The following is a 16,976-nucleotide window of genomic DNA, read 5'->3' on the forward strand; positions in this document are numbered from 1 at the left end:
GTGATGAATGATTATGATAGAGCATGTCAAATGGAGATTGTAGCAAGAAACCCCACTCAATTTGGCCAAATGGTGTGAAAGTTATGCCTTGTTGAAGTTCAAAATTCATTGCCAATGATTTGATCATAACTTGTCAACCATAAATGAGAAATGGATGTTCTTGGACATTTTGGAAAGGTGAGAGCAAGATCTTCAACTTTCATGTTGGACAAAATTTGATTTGAAGCTTGCTTGATGATGTAAAGTTGAGGAGAAGACCTTTCCATTTTGGGCAGTTTGAAATTACAGGTCACTTACTATTTTTGGAAACTTTTTGTCTGACCTCCAATTCTCCAATGTTGATCTTTGAAATGTTATATGAGGCTTGCATGGACATGAATAAGACCTTTCCAACCATTTCCCACCTTCAAATCCCTGATTAAATGCACAGTTGACCACAGTTGACTTTGCTAGGGTTTTGGTTGACTGAACAATGCCTTGATGAATTCCAAGCCTCTACCACTTGAGATCTTGATTCAAAATGATGTCACAACTCATATGAGCTCTTGATGAATGATCATGGTGCCCAAATTCTCAAGAATGGCCACCATCTATGGCTCAATGAATGCCTTTGACTGGCTTGACCTAGTTGCTTCATCTGCAAGTAACAAGGTTAGATGACAATATTTTTGTACTTTTGGTTAGTAAACAAATGAAAAGCAATGATATACAAATGCTAAACATGCTTGGTGATCAAGAACCACTCTCACAAGATAACCCACCCTCAGGAAAGAAGGCAAGGTGCACAATGATCCTTGAGGCAATGATATGATATGATATGATGCCATGAGGGATCTTAGGGACAAAATTGGGGTCTTACAGTTAGGAGTCCACTTTCCCCTGTGATCTGTCTGAGGAGGAAGGATCCTTTTCAACACCAAATCTCCGACCTGGAAGCATCGAGGATGCACTTTCGGATCAAAGGCTCTCTTCATCCGACTTTGATACAACTGCCCATGACAAATGGCTACCATTCGCTTCTCTTCGATAAGACTCAACTCATTGAACCTTGTCCGAATCCATTCAGCTTCGTCTAACTTGACATCCAACAGGACTCTTAGAGAAGGAATCTCCACTTCAACAGGTAGGACTGCTTCCATACCATACACAAGGGAGTAAGGGGTTGCCCCGGTCGATGTCCGTACTGAAGTACGGTACCCATGCAAGGCGAAGGGTAACATCTCATGCCAATCTCTGTACGTAACGACCATCTTCTGCACAATCTTCTTTATGTTCTTATTTGCCGCTTCAACAACACCGTTCATCTTAGGGCAGTAAGGGGAAGAATTGTGATGCTGAATGTTGAAGTTCTGGCACAACTCCTTCATCATTTTGTTGTTGAGATTAGAACCATTATAAGTAATGATTCTTTCGGGAATCCCATAGCGACAAATGATTTCTTTCTTGATGAATCGGGCAACCACATGTCTGGTGACCTTCGCAAATGACGCTGCTTCGACCCACTTGGTGAAATAATCGATGGCAACAAGGATGAAGCGATGCCCATTGGAAGCGGTCGGCTCAATCTTTCCAATCATATCGATGCCCCACATAGCGAAAGGCCACGGCGAAGACATCACATTCAAAGGATTCGGCGGCACATGCACCTTATCAGCATAAATCTGGCATTTATGGAACTTCCGAGCATATTTGAAACAATCAGATTCCATGGTCATCCAGTAATATCCCGCTCTCAATAATTTCTTAGCCAGTGCATGTCCGCCGGCATGAGTACCGAAGGAGCCTTCATGAACTTCCTGCATTAACATGTCTGCTTCGTGTCTGTCCACGCATCTGAGCAAAACCATGTCGAAGTTCCTCTTATACAGAACATCGTCTTTGTTCAAGAAGAAACTGTCTGCCAATCTTCTCAAAGTCTTTCTATCATTGTTGGATGCCCCTGCAGGGTACTCTTGATTCTTCAGAAAGCGCTTGATGTCGTGATACCAGGGCTTGTCATCAACTACCAGTTCAGCAGCAAACACATACGCGGCCCTATCAAGGCGCATCACGTCGATCTTGGGAGCATGGTTCCAACGGATCACCGTGATCATGGAGGATAGAGTAGCAATAGCATCTGCCATCTGGTTCTCATCACGAGGTATATGGTACAGCTTTACTGTTGTGAAGAAAGTCAACAGTCTTCTCGTGTAATCTCTGTAGGGGACCAGAGTAGGCTGGAGAGTGTTCCAATCACCATTCACTTGATTGATTACCAGAGCTGAATCTCCGAAGATGTCCAAAGTCTTGATTCTCAAATCAATGGCTTGCTCAATACCCAAGATACAGGCTTCATACTCAGCTTCATTATTGGTGCACTCAAAAGTCAGACGAGCGGTGAAAGGCATGTGGGCACCTTTCGGAGTGATAATGACAGCACCAATTCCACTTCCTCTGGCGTTGACGGCCCCATCAAACATTAAAGTCCATTTTTCGTCTGGATCAGGTCCCTCTTCAACAACTGGCTCTTCACAGTCTTTCATCTTGAGGAACATGATGTCTTCATCTGGAAAATCAAACTTCATCGACTCATAATCTTCAACCGGCTGTTGAGCAAGATAGTCTGACAGAATACTCCCCTTGATGGCTTTCTGGGAAGTATACTGGATGTCGTATTCTGTCAGTACCATTTGCCAACGAGCAACTCTTCCGGTGAGAGCTGGCTTCTCAAATATATACTTGACTGGATCCATTTTGGAGATCAGTAAGGTTGTGTGAGACAGCATGTATTGTCTCAATCGCTTAGCAGCCCATGCAAGTGCACAACATGTTTTTTCAAGCATTGAGTATCTCGACTCGCAATCTGTGAATTTCTTACTCAGGTAGTAGATGGCATGCTCTTTCCTACCTGTCTCGTCGTGTTGACCGAGAACACAACCCATGGAATTGTCTAGTACTGTCAAATATATAATCAGCGGTCTCCCTGGGACCGGAGGCACAAGGATAGGAGGATTCTGCAAATACTCTTTTATCTTCTCGAACACCCTTTGACAATCATCATTCCACCTGATAGCCTGATCTTTTCTCAACAATTTGAATATTGGCTCACACGTGGCTGTTAGGTGAGAGATGAACCTTGCAATGTAGTTCAACCTCCCTAAGAAACCACAGACTTGTTTCTCTATTCTTGGCTCAGGCATTTCCTGTATCGCTTTCACTTTGGCCGGATCCACCTTAATCCCTTTTCCGCTAACAACAAAACCCAGTAGTTTTCCAGATCTCACCCCAAAAGTACACTTGTTCGGATTAAGCCTCAGCTTGAATTTCCTCAAACGCTCAAATAGTTTCTGCAAATTCACCAAATGTTCTTCTTTTGTCTGAGATTTGGCAATCATATCATCAACATAAACCTCGATTTCATGATGAATTATCATGGAACAGAGTCACCATCGCTCGCTGATATGTTGCTCCGGCATTTTTCAGACCAAACGGCATCACCTTGTAGCAGAAGGTGCCCCATGGGGTTATGAATGTTGTCTTCTCCATGTCTTCTGGTGCCATCTTAATTTAATTATAGCTAGAAAATCCATCCATGAAGGAGAATACCGAGAACTGAGTCGTGTTATCCACCAAAACGTCAATGTGAGGTAAGGGGAAATCATCTTTAGGACTAGCCCTGTTCAGATCCCGGTAGTCAACACACATCCGTACCTTTCCATCCTTATTAGGTACCGGAACGATATTTGCAACCCATGGCGGATAATTTGTGACTGCTAGAAACCCTGCATCCAACTGTTTTTTGCACTTCTTCCTTTATCTTGACAGCCATCTCTGGTCTTGTTCTTTTGAGCTTCTGCTTGACCGGAGGACAACCTTCTTTGAGCGGCAAGCGATGTACCACGATGTCTGTGTCAAGCCCTGGCATGTCCTGATAAGACCAAGCGAAGATGTCAACATACTCTTGCAGCAATTCAATCAACCCCTTCTTCACATTGTCTTCCAAAGCAGCCCCTATCTTGATTTCTCTCTTGGCGTCCTCGGTGCCGAGATTAATCACTTCAATAGACTCTTGATGTGGTTGAATGACCCTTTCCTCTTGTTTTAATAACCTGGTAAGTTCTTCAGGGAGTTCACAGTCTTCATCACCCTCTTCTTCAGCTTGAAAGATTGGATTTTCAAAGTCGAAGCGAGCCATAGCAGAACCGTTATCAATAGGATCCGGTGATGTGCATCTGCATGAGTGATGGTATGTGCTTATGTGTGTGAAAAAAAAGAAAAAAAGTGGAAACTAAACAAAACATTGCCATTTTTTTTTTGAAAAACTGCAAAAATAGAAAGACAGGGAATGAAATATTTGAATGCAAAAAGACGTCCTTTATTTATGATAAAAAATGCAAGTGTCACATAGATGAGCCCTACAATGAGTCATTACGCCCTGGCGGAACGTAAGACTTGGATATGCATGAATAAACAAAGAAAATTACTCCTCCAGACAAGTGGCTTGGACAATCTCCTCAGAAGACCAATTGTTGAGAACTTCACCCGGGATCCTCGGACGCACCCAGTTATCGATGTCGCAATCACTATCCCCATCTTCATTGTTGACCGTGGAGACTAATTTGACTTCTCCTTCAACCATGTTAACGTTGGCTCCATCATGTTGGGGCATGGGATTGTTGACGACATTAGGAGCTGGTGCAAAGTTAATGGCCTTTGAATCAATGAGGTCCTGAACTACGTGCTTAAAAGCTTTGCAGTTCTCAATATTGTGGCCAGGTGCCCCAGAGTGGAAGCTACACCTAGCGTTGGCGTTATAACTCACCGGAAGCCTACCAACGGGAGGAGCCAGAGTGCGCAACTGCACAAGTTGTAGTTGTTGAAGACTAGAAAGCAACTGAGCGTACGACATTGGAAGAGTGTCGAAACGCCGGTCCATCGTCCTTGGCCTCGGTTGATAGGCGGGTCTGTTACCCGGTTGTTGTGGTTGGTACTGAGCTGGTTGATGCTGTGGTTGTTGTTGTTGTAGTGGTGCTGCAGCTGGAATGGTCACAGCCGCAACATACGGTTGCTGATGATAGTTCTGAAAGTTATTCCTCCGGTTATCCCTGTTCTGATAAGAAGATATGGCACTTGCATCCCCTTCTCTCCTCTTCTGTCCCTGAATGAACGGCTTCTTCACCCCTGATGAAGATCCACTTCCACTTTGGGTCTCGTATGTCCTCAGGTAATTCTCCACCCTCTCTCTGGTAGAGACTACATCAGCAAAATTGGATGCATTGCAACCCACCAGGCGCTCCAAATTGGTGGATTATGGTTTACACCTTATCAACACCCAAGTTTCATTGATATTAAGGATACCTGATCGGATCAACCATGAATCGAGGGTTTGTTGCAAGTCACGAGCATGGAGTTTAGGTTAAGAACCACCCAAAAGGAGTGTACTAAGGTTTAAACCTGCCAAACATGTTCTACAAAAGGTTCCCATAGTCGTAATCCCATCTTTCGGATATTATCGGAGGAACGACTACTCGTATTCCAAAAATATTCTCAAGAGAGACTCTTATGAGTGTAGTATCGCGTAACAATCGTATCAAATCTTACACTTGAACGACTTTCGCACTACGTCCTACGAATAGGCCAAGATGGGTTTGGTAAACTAAGGTCCTCGGCTTCTAAGGTCTATATTGGAAAAAGTAATGTCTAACCACAACTTACTTGTGTGACATTATTGATCTCAACATGACCTCCACCAAGTGAATGGGCTTGCAAGTCAACTTGCTAAGGAATAACTCCACACAAGTCGACAAGACTATGCCATTCTCCTATCCTAAGTGCACTCGAGTTCGGGTATAGAACTCATCTCACAAAGATCACCAAGCAGCCATAGCCAGCCAACAGATACAGCAATGCTATGTACACAATGCAATAAGGTAAAGCAGGTAAATAAATAACTGTACAAAAGCATGAACACCCAATAAACAAACAAACTACAAAAGCTAGGAGGGACTCGCTTAGGGAAACCGGGTCCCCATCAGAGTCGCCAGCTGTCGCAACTTGAAAAATACAGTGTGCGAAAAAACAACTGGCGAAAGAAAATGACAGAAGAGTCGCCACCGTGCGTTATTTATCCCAAAGGAGGGAAAGGAAACGCTCGAAGTAAACCTGGAAAAAGGAAAGGACAAGACAAGGTCTCGCAACCAAATCTTGGGTTCGGGAGTCGGTTATGCGAAGGGAAGGTATTAGCACCCCTACGCATCCGTAGTACTCTACGGGATCCACTTTTCTAGTTCTTGTCTAAAGGGTGTGAGTTTATCTTGTGCTGTTTACTAAAAAAGGGGTTAAATGAAAATGACTCGCGCGGATGTCGCATCCATTGCATACGTATCTCATCTGAATATGAGAATCAGAGTCTTCGTAGCTCGGCTTACCTATGGGTTGGGGGGATGTGTGCTCGCCAAGACATCGCGTCTTATGCTTACGTATCTCATCTGGAATGAGAATTAGAGCAAGCCGTAGTTCGGCTAACTACGGGGTTATGGATTGGGTTTTGGACGAACGACGTTACTACACAATCTACCGAATGCTCGACCTTTGGAGACTTACTCGCCTGTAGTAGAAGGAGTAAATGTGTGTTTAGGAGAAGAAAAATCAATGAAGGGTTAGGGTTTGGTATGCTCATGCAAAAGGAGTCCTGGACGAAGGAACCTGTAAAAAAAAATACACACAAAAACATTGCCTCCTATCGAGGTCTTTCAGCTAGGAAAGCAGTAAAATGCGAGAAAAATGTAAAAGTACCACGCGGATAAAGATCTGAAGTAACAGCAATTAGAGGAATGGGAAACCCAGGGATCCTTCCAAGCTAAACACCATCAAAGAAAGTGAGTCAGTACAGGTAATCGGAATGAAACCTCCAGTCGGTATCCCACAAATAAAGTGGAACACCAGGCAAACCATCTCTACAAAAGTCATGTGAGCCCTCACAAAAACTCAACAAACAGGTTAGAGACAAAAAAATAGGGTAATCAAGGGTTGCCCCAAAATCAAAATGTAACCACATGAATCATGCCATTAAAATTCACAAAAAAGACATGCATCAAAAGGGTATCAAATTCACCCATAATACCTCAAACATTCAGAGTATTCAAATTCAAAGCTCAAAGATAATGGGAATAAGGGCAAACCTGATTGGAGAGCTTGATTGAAATTGAGTTGCACCCGTGAGGTTTACAAAACAATCTTTAGGGTTTATGTGAGGCAGAGGTGATTCTGTGCAGTTGAGTTCCCTTCAGGGTTTGGAGGCTGCTCTGAACTCTGTTAGCTCTTCTCTCACTATCTTTTTCCCCAGGGTTCTTCTCTCACTATCTTTTTCCCAGACAGGGTAACAGGAATGGAATTGAAATTTTGTTTCACTGAAACTCTGAATTTATAACCTGATTTTGTGGACTTGTGGGCTCAAATGAGAGAGGTCCAAGTCCAAGATTGTTTTATTTATTTATTTATTTATTTATTTAATTAATTATTTTATTTTTTTCATTTTTTTTTCATTTTTTTTTTCATTTTTTTTTTCGAAACGCGTGGGCTTCGCCTAGCGAGCATGACAGCTCATGAACAACCTTCGCTCCTTCAAGATTAATGTTTTGACTGACGAATAGACCCCTGTTGGAAGTAACTCAAGTATTTCCCTTGTGTTGACTGATCATCTAAATAGGACCCACAAAGTGTCCTGGATGATGTTCAAGCTTCTTGGATCCGATTCCGATTGTCATGATGAAATGCAAATGCTAAATGACCTAAAAAATGAACGCATGCATGAGGTATAAAGCGTATGCTTCCAGGAAAAATGAAGGGTAAATTTTGGGGTATTACACATAGTTCACCTGATCTGTTTGAATTCCTGTTAGGAGTTGACAATTTGTAGGAGTGTGACCTTGAATTCCACAGACTTCACAATTTTGAGTTACGGCAACCACGGCGGCTGGAGGTGATACATTTAAACTTTCAATTTTCTGGGCAAGAGCATCCACTTTTGCATTAACATGATCAAGGCTACTTATCTCGTACATGCCACCTTCCGTTTGAGGTTTTTCTGCCATTGTTCGGTCGCTTCCCCACTGATAATGATTTTGGGCCATGCTCTCGATAAGTTGATAAGCGTCGGTGTAAGGTTTATCCATAAGCGCACCACCGGCGGCGGCGTCTATTGTTAACCTTTTGTTGTACAAAAGACCATTGTAGAAGGTGTGAATTACTAACCAGTCCTCTAAACCATGGTGTGGGCAAAGTCTCATCATGTCCTTGTATTTTTCCCATGCTTCGAAAAGAGATTCGTTATCTTTTTGCTTAAATCCATTTATCTGGGCTCTCAACATAGCTGTTTTTCTTGGAGGAAAATATCGGGCAAGAAAGACTTTCTTCAACTCATTCCATGTGGTGACTGAGTTGGAAGGAAGAGACTGAAGCCATCTTCTAGCTTTATCTCTTAACGAGAAGGGAAAGAGACGAAGTCGAATTGCCTCTGAAGTGACACCATTAGCTTTAACAGTGTCAGCGTATTGGACAAATACGGATAAATGAAGGTTTGGATCCTCGGTAGGATTTCCAGAAAATTGATTCTGTTGCACTGCCTGCAACAGCGAAGGTTTAAGTTCGAAGTTGTTCGCTTCGATTGCGGGTGGAGCAATACTCGAATGCGGCTCATCTTGCGATGGAGCAGCGTAATCTCGAAGAGCACGAGCTGGTTCGGCCATCGCTGGTATCGTCGAAGGAAGGAGATTTTTGAGATCAGGAATTTCGATTGGAGGAAGATTGTTCGTAGCACGATACTCCCGAATTCGTCGTAATAATCGGAGATATCGTTCAACGTCGTTGATTCGTAAGTAGTACGGCTCGCCTTGTGAGCGAGTGTGTGGCATACAAATCAACGAAAAAGGGAAAAAATAAAAATTGCCTTAGTCTCTACAGCGTAACAAAAGAGTTACGATATCGACTAAATAAAAGTCCCCGGCAACGGCGCCAAAAACTTGATCGCGACTTTATGAGTCTATTGGGGTACTAACTGCAAGTGCACAGTCTAATCGCGTAGTTTTAAAAGATATCGATCCCACAGGGACTTAATGAATCGATCTACCGTTTTTCTAGGGTTACTGCGTAAAGCTAAGGCGGATGATACTTTAATGATTAGGGGGAAAAGTAAAACTAAATTTGGATCTAGATAAAATATCAAATAATATGGATATCAGTATGTAGTTCGTCGTAATTGGGGAATCAAATCTTCGTTGGTCTTTTTCTTAATTTTAAAATAAGTCTTTTCAGTAGACACTATTAATTAAAAGTCTTTTCCTCAAACTCTCGCTCTGTTGAATTAGACTATGACCTTATATTTTAACATACGCTCTCACTATTTCGTTAAATCTAAAATCACTTTTTGAAAATAATAGAATCTATAGAAACTCCTTTTGAGAAAATACTAACCGTTTAAACACCCTGTCTCAAACTCTCGCTCTGTTGACTTAGATTATATGATTAAACTTAAATGATTAACTCTCGTCCTCACATTTAACTTTTAAAAATAATTTTTGAAAATGATTAGAATTTAATTAACCTTAAAAATTGCTTTCGCCCTGATTTAAAGTTAATGTTCAATTTACACTGTCCAGTTAAAAACTCAAACCGTCGTTCTATTGATTTTAACTTCTTTATGTCTTTTACTCTCGTACAAAAACCTTGGTATTAACTCTGTAAATTGAGACCAGAAAAAGAGTGACTATATTTTGAAATAAATTTAAAACCAACTCAATTTAAATTCCTTTATTCCGCTTACTTTACATACCGATATCAAAATTAATTAGCCAGACATGATAAACATGCACAAACAATAATCATGCATAAATACGGCCATATCAAACAAACAATATATATAAACAGCAGAACAAAACATATGTAAATTAAAACAATAAATCAATTAATTAATGAACCTGGAAAAATACTAGAATTCTGGATTTTATCTCCTAGCTTCGGTGCTCGAACACTCCACCACAAGTCGGTTGGATTTGTTCTTCACAATTCTCGATCAGATAGGAAAGTAAAAACAAGGAAATAAAATACTATGATCTAACGTAAGGTTAGATCCAGTAAAAATTACACAATAATTTCCGGTGTAGAAACTATCGTGAGAAAATAAATTGTATGCTTCGGAAATTAAACTAGAAAAGAAAAGAAAATAAATTGCTTGAAAATTTAGAGTGCTGGAAAAATATTGCTGGAAAAATAGTACGGAGCCGAGAGAGCTTCAATTGGCTTTTGTGAGGTATATTTATATTCACCTCCCAAAATAATCGTTTCCTAGAATGGGTCTTCAGTGTGGTTCAAAATGTCTACGAGTGCAGGCGAGGATTTAGGGGAAACCGTCCACTCCGTTACGCACGTAAAGCCTAAAATGTAGGAGTGGAATGTGTGACGTCCGTCACACTATGTGTTACGGTCGTAACACTAGGTCTTAGGACGTGGCGCTCGGCACGTGGTTGTGACGGTCGTGACAGCCATTTCCTTTGTTCCAAACGTGGGTTGGGCTTTGGTGCTTCAGCTTGCTGCTTTTCCTAGAAAATCCTCTTTTTGCACCCCTCTTCTTTCTTTTTCACACGTGCTTTAAATAATGATACCTGAAATAAATAATAAGAAAATACCGAGTAATATCGAATAATATAAAATAAATTGACTCAAATAACGATATAATTTAATTAAATCAAGTCTAAAAATGTGATATAGTTTCATGTTATCAGTTTGGTTCCTGAGGATTTCTGATTCAGATAGCTTCTAACCGCTAGTAGCATCAGAGTCAGATCCAGATACCATATGCTTAGTTCAGAGACTTATTTTGCTATTTTAGAGAGGCACATTTTTATTCTGGACAAATTTGAATGTTTAAAATTTTCAAAATGAAAGAGAATCTGTCTTTAGCGAGGGGTTTAGTAAAAATGTCAGCCCATTGATGGTCTGTATCAATAAATTTTAAAGTTTTACCCCTTTCTGAACATAGTCTCTAATGAAATGATGTTTTATTTCTATGTGCTTGGCTCTGGAATGCAAAACAGGATTCTTACTTAAACAAATGGCAACAGTATTGTCACAAAAAATAGGAATGTTACTCTCAAAGATCAGAAGGTCTTCAAGTTGATTTTTCATCCAGAGCATCTGAGTAGCGCAGAGTGATGCTGATATATATTCTGCTTCTGCAATTGACAACGCTATTGTTGATTGTCTTTTGCTGGCCCATGATATGAGATTATTACCCAAGAACTGACAGTTCTTAGATGTACTTTTGCGTTCCATTCTGTCTCCTGCATAATTTGCATCATAATAACCAAAGAGCCTATACTCTGATGTTTTCTCATACATCAGGCCAAGGTTAGGGGTCCCTTTCAGATACCTGAGGATTCTTTTAACAACTGTTAAATGAGATTCTCTAGGATCTTATTGGAATCTGGCACAGAGACATACACTAAATAGAATATCAGGGTGTGTGGCCGTCAGATAGAGAAGGGAGCCTATCATACCACGATAGAACTTTTGACGAACCTTTTAGCTAGTTTCTTCTTTTTCCAGAATGCAGGTTGGATGCATTGGTGTCTTAGCAGGTTTGCATTCAGCCATTTCGAACTTCTTCAGAATGTCTTTTATGTATTTACTTTGATAAACGTAGGTAGCTTCTGAAGCTTGATTGATTTGAATCCCTAGGAAGAACTTTAGTTCTTGCATTAAGCTCATTTCAAATTCTGCCTGCATTAGCTCAGAGAGTTCTTGACACATAAGGGTTAGCTGAACCAAAAATAATGTCATCAACATATATTTGGCATATCATGAGATCATTTCTAATGTTTTTACAGAAGAGTGTAGAGTCAACCTTTCCTCTAATAAAATCGTGTTCCAGAAGAAAGTTACTTAATCTTTCACACCAAGCTCTAGGAGCTTGTTTTAAACCGTACAATGATTTCTTAAGTTTAAAAACGTGTTCTGGACATTTAGAGTTTTCAAAAACTGGAGGTTGATTGACATAGACTTCTTCTGATATATAACCATTAAGGAATGCACTCTTGACATCCATTTGATATAGTTTGATTGAATGATTTACAGCAAATGAAACAAGTAAGTGAATAGATTCTAACCTGGCGACTGGGGCAACGGTTCCGTTGTAGTCAATGCCTTCTTGTTGATTGTACCCCTGTACCACCAGTCGTGCTTTATTTATGACAACTTCTCCCTTTTTGTTCAGTTTTTTTCTGAACACCCATTTGGTTCCAATAATGTGAGTTCCTTTAGGCTTTGGAATAAGATCCCATACGTCATTCTTTGAGAATTGATCTAGCTCTTCTTTCATGGCTAGAACCCAGTCGTTGTCTAGAAGTGCCTCATCACAGGAAGTAGGCTCAATCAGAGATACTAGTCCTAGAGGAGTTTCTTCAGATACTTTGAATGTTGACCTAATTCTGACAGGTTCGTCACTGTTTCCCAGAATCAAATCTTCAAAGATGTTGGGTCGACTTCTTGATCTTTTCTGGATAATTGAAGCTTCAATTTCATCTGGACTTTGTTTATCAGATACTTCTGGTGCTATAGTCTTTTCGTCAGAACCTACAAGAGTGATTTCCAAATCTACAAGTTTCTCAACTAGCTTTGACTTTTTAGGGTCAAGCTTATCATCAAATCTGACATGTATTAATTCTTCCACAATTTTGGTTTCTGTGTTGTATACTCTGTAGCCTTTAGAGCATTCTGAGTATCCTAACATAATACCTTTTTGTGCTTTTGAATCAAACTTGTTTAGATGTTCTTTAGTATTGAGAATAAAACAAGAGCATCCAAAAGGATGGAAATAAGAAATGTTGGGTTTTCTTCCCTTACACGGTCCATAGAGAGTCTTCTCCAGAATAGGTCTTATAGAGATTATATTCTGAATATAACATGTTGTATTTACTGCTTCAGCCCAAAAGTGCTTAGCCACATTTGTTTCATTGATCTTGGTTCTGGCCATCTCTTGGAGTGTCCTATTCTTCCTCTCTACAACTCCATTTTGTTATGGAGTTCTAGGATAGGAGAAATAATGGAATATTCCATTAGAATCAAATAGTTCCTCAAAAACTTTATTCTCGAATTCGCCACCATGATCACTTCTGACTCTGATGATTTTAGAGTCAAATTCGTTTTGCACTTTGGAACAGAAGCTAGTGAATACAGAATGAGACTCACTCTTGTGCTTTAGGAATTTTACCCATGTCCAACGACTAAAATCATCAACAATAACTAGTCCATACTTCTTTCCATTGACTGACGCTGTCTTAACAGGCCCAAACAGGTCAATATGAAGAAGTCCCAGAGGCTTAGAGGTAGATACAATATTTTTCTTTTTGAAAGATGTTTTTGAAAATTTACCTTTCTGACATGCCTCACATAGAGCTTCTGAAGAATACTTCAGTTTAGGTAGGCCTCTGACTAACTCGAGTTTATTTAGCTGAGAGAGTTTTCTCATAATAATGTGGCCCAAGCGTCTATGCCATACCCATTGCTCTTCATGAACAGACATCAGTCATTTTACATTTTGTTCTTTTAGGTCTGAAAGATTTATCTTGTAAATATTGTTTTTCCTCTTGCCAGTGAATATGACTGTTCCATTATTCTGATTAATTGCTTTACATGTTTTTTGATTGAAGATTACATCATAACCATTATCACTTAATTGACTTATTGATAACATGTTATGCATTAATCCTTCTACATAGAGAACATCAGATATAGAGGGAAGAGTTCCATTACCAATAGTTTCGGAGCCTCTGATTCTTCCTTTCTGATTTCCTCTGAAACCTACGAAACCAGCATCTTTAAGTTCCAGGCTTTGGAACATATAATTTCTTCCCGTCATGTGTCGCGAGCATCCAGAGTCCAGGTACCATGATTGGTGTCTTAACACTGCTGCATAAGATATCTGCAACATAAAGAATCTTATCCTTTGGTACCCAGAATCTTTTGGGTCCTTTGTGATTAGTTTTCCCAGAGTTTCTTAGAACTTTGGGTTTTCTAGCATTATCAAAACGTTGTGCTTGTGTATGTGTGTAGTGATTAGAAAAAGGAGATTTAGGTTTGTCATCTGTAGAAGATTTATCTTTACTGGGGACATACCTTATTCCTCTTTTATTATTCTGACTTACTCCATAAATCATGGATGCCATTCTGCTCCTCTCTATCCCATTTTTCAGAAATTTTTGAAAAGATTTTTCATATTCATATATTATTGTGTTAGAAGTTTGTGGGGCTTGAGATAGTGCTTCTTCAAGTTTTAAACATTGTTTATTTGTGGAGTCTCTTTCTTTTATCAAAGTTTGATTTTCATCTTTTAGTTCTGAAGCAGTTATCTCAAGCTTATCACATTCTTCGATGGTTCTTTCAAGAACTCCTTTTAAAGCCTTAAATTTTTGTTTAAGTTTCTGATATGAGTTTAGAGTTTCAGAAAGGCATGATTCAAGGTCAGAGCGAGAAAGATCAGAAAATACCTCTTCAGAATCAGATTCTCCATCTGATGTATTTCTAGAGGTGGTAGCCATGAGTGTAACATTTGCCTGTTCTTTAGAGTCTGATTCGGAGGAATCAGATCCACTGTCGTCCCAGGTGGCCATCAGTCCCTTTTTGGTTCTGAATGAGCTTTTCTTGAAACTTTCTCTTCTGGAGCTTTCTTTCTTCAGCTTGGGACATTCGTTTCTGTAATGACCTGTTTCCTTGCATTCATAGCATGTTATTTCTTTGTTTGACTTACCTTTGGAAATTGATTCTGAGCGATCTCCCTTGGGTCTTGGTCTTCTGAAGTTATCATTCCTTTTTCTCTAGAGTTGTTTAACTCTTCTGGTCAAAAGGGATAACTCTTATTCATCGTCAGAGTCTTCCTTTTCAGAGTCGTCATTATCTTCCTCTTCAACTTGGAAGGCTTTGTTTCTTTCTGGTTTGCGTCTTTCAGATCTGGACTTTAGTGCTACAGACTTGATCTTCTTTTGAGGCTTATCTTCCTCAAGTTCTATCTCGTGGCTTCTGAGTGAACTAACGAGTTCCTCAAGGCTGACATTGTTCAGATCTTTAAATAACTTTAAAGTTGTGACCATGGGTCTCCATTTCTTTGGTAAGCTTTTGACTATCTTTTTGACATGATCTGCAGTTGTGTAGCCCTTATCCAGAACTTTGAGTCCTGCAATTAAAGTTTAAAATCTAGAAAACATTACCTCTACAGCTTCATCGTCCTCCATTTTGAAGGCTTCATATCTCTGAATTAGAGCCAGAGCCTTTGTTTCTTTGACTTGAGAATTTCCTTCGTGAGTCATCCTCGGGGAGTCAAGTATTTCTTTAGTTATTTCCCTGTTGGTGATCTTTTCATATTCATTGTAGGAAATGGCATTTAGTAGTATCGTTCTGGCTTTGTGATGGTTTTTGAATTCACACTTCTGATCATCTGTCATTCTGCTTCTGGGAATGGCAATGCCAGCGTTAGTCACAGGTGGTGTGTAACCGATTGTGACTATATCCCATAGATTAGCATCGTAGCCCAGAAAGAAACTTTCAATTCTGTCTTTCCAATAATCAAATTTTTCTCCATCAAAGATCGGAGGTTTAGCATTGTAACTATCTTTTTCATTGGTGTTGGCCATAGTGTTTTTCTCACGCTGGATCTCTCTACACTGTTAAGTGTTTGATTAGAAAATCAATAACAGAACCGAAGCTCTAATACCAATTGAAGGTAGAGAAAAACAAGAAATGGGGGGTTTGAATTGTTTTGGAAAATAAAACTTTTTAAGAATATAGACACACTCAGAATAAAGGAATTAGACACAGAATTTTATACTGGTTCGCTTGAAATTCATAGCTACTCCAGTCCACCCGGCCAAAGTGATTTCGCCTTCAAAAAGGACTTAATCCACTAATCTTGAAAGATTACACAAACAACCGTCTAAGAGAATAATCCCTTAGCCCTCTCAAGTATTCAGACTGCATAGAGTCACTTGAGGAAGTATCTTAGTAATGAGATGATTGGTAATACACAATGCTTCTAACAATAAGCAAATATTACAGAAATATAAGAACAACAATTTTTCACGTAAGAGCAGCAGCTCGTGAAATAGTGAAAGAGGATGATTGAGAGATTTGTATTCTTGAGTGTCTCATGTGTGTTTTCTTGTGAGGCATTCCATCCTTTATATAGGAGTTTGAGAGGACCGTTGGTTGATGACGGAATCTTAGTCATTGAAGACTGATTAATGTCATTACTCTCGTTGTTTCTTTCCAAAGTAGTTTTGGGTGCGTCATAATTTCCTTCTAGAAATAGTTTCTTTCTAAATGCAGATTTCTTCATGGTTACACATTCTGAGTCAGCGAATCCTGTATTCAGAGTCTTGCTATGCAGTGTTCTTCTTCAAAGGTTAATTGTATAATTATCTCAGAGTTTCTCTTTAATCTTGACTTCTTCAGATTGTACGTCTTCAGAGTCTGGATTTATTCTTCTCTTTCAGAGTTTTTGACTTCTTTTCGTTTTGCTAGCGCTTGTATTAGAGTCAGAACCTTCTGGTTACGTGTCCTCGAAGTAGCATCTAACGCTAGATTCTGTATCTGATGTTTTATCTATCTGATTGTTTGATCAGAGTCTTGCACACTTAAGAAAATTTTTGTTAGGGTACCATTTTTGTTTCATCCTTTGTTATCATCAAAATCTTAGAGCTACATTGTAGAACCAACTTTGTTCTTACAATAAATAGTGTTAATCGAGTAAAAAGCAGTGCATATAGAGCCAAAAATACGATACGTTTTTGCGTTATCACTTATTCATAGAGAAAAATATATGTGATGGACAAGAAATAGGGAAGAGAGTGATGTGCATCGTGATCCTTCACGGTGGGAGTATGGTGAGGGCTCGCAGGGGAGTCAAACTACAAAGAGATCATGCACGAAACTAACTGGAAGTCAACCTTCAG

At 39.7% G+C, this 16,976-nt stretch overlaps 1 non-coding gene across 1 annotated transcript; it reads left to right on the forward strand.

Annotated features, from left to right (window-relative positions):
- Positions 1-8,241: 8,241 nt before the first annotated feature.
- LOC127108695 (small nucleolar RNA R71) lies at positions 8,242-8,348 on the forward strand. Its single transcript, XR_007796217.1, has one exon. It is a non-coding gene; the product is annotated as a small nucleolar RNA R71 (small nucleolar RNA).
- Positions 8,349-16,976: the final 8,628 nt, after the last annotated feature.

This window comes from Lathyrus oleraceus, chromosome 7, assembly GCF_024323335.1.
Source record: "Lathyrus oleraceus cultivar Zhongwan6 chromosome 7, CAAS_Psat_ZW6_1.0, whole genome shotgun sequence".
NCBI classification, from domain to species: Eukaryota; Viridiplantae; Streptophyta; class Magnoliopsida; order Fabales; family Fabaceae; genus Lathyrus; species Lathyrus oleraceus.